Here is an 841-nt window from a genome sequence, read left to right on the forward strand (position 1 = left end):
TGTGGAAATTGCTTTGGGGATTTTAAGTATTAGAGGTGAATGATCATTGTTTGCTTTTTAAATCCTGATATTGAATTGTTAAATATTCTTTACACGGCTAAATCAGCAGATTTAAAGTGCGAATAAAAGGGCCCAGGTCAAAAGAAAAGGATAGATCCTATAACCCTGCAGGTTAAGAAGTCTTTCCAGCAGAAGAAGGTGTTGGGGTCAGAAGTTCTACTTGCCCTTCCACTAATGTGTCCCAGACCAAAGACCCCAGTGTTACATAAACTAAAAGAGTCCAGCACTATAAAAATAGTAGAAAACTATTAGAATAATATGACTCACAAAAAAATGTTGATTTTTTTGATAAGCCTCAATACCCATTCATGACTTAAATATAAAAAGAAAACAGAAATAGAAGGAAGTCAAGTAGCTCTAGCAGAGAATATCATACTTCATGATGAACTATAAGAATAATATATAAGGGGCACCTGGGTGGCTTAGCTGGTTAAGCGTCCGACTTTCGCTTAGGTCATGATCTCGCGGTTCATGGGTTCGAGCCCCACGTCGGGCTCTGTGCTGACTGCCAGCTCAGAGCCTGGAGCCTATTTCAGAGTCTGTGACTCCCTCTCTCTCTGACCCTCCCCTGCTCATGCTCTCTCTCTCTCTCTCTCTCTCCTAGAAATAAATAAAAATATTTAAAAAAAAGAATAATATATAAGATGCCATTTATATGAAGTTTAAAATTATTACTAGGTAGTATTTACACATACAGATAAATATAGTAAAAATAATCTCATATTAAATGATAAATCTCTCCCAGTCAAAAATAAGATTAAGATACCTACTATCATCGCTT

The sequence above is a fragment of the Crocuta crocuta genome, unplaced genomic scaffold (assembly GCF_008692635.1).
Source record: "Crocuta crocuta isolate KB4526 unplaced genomic scaffold, BGI_CrCroc_1.0 scaffold317, whole genome shotgun sequence".
NCBI classification, from domain to species: domain Eukaryota; kingdom Metazoa; phylum Chordata; class Mammalia; order Carnivora; family Hyaenidae; genus Crocuta; species Crocuta crocuta.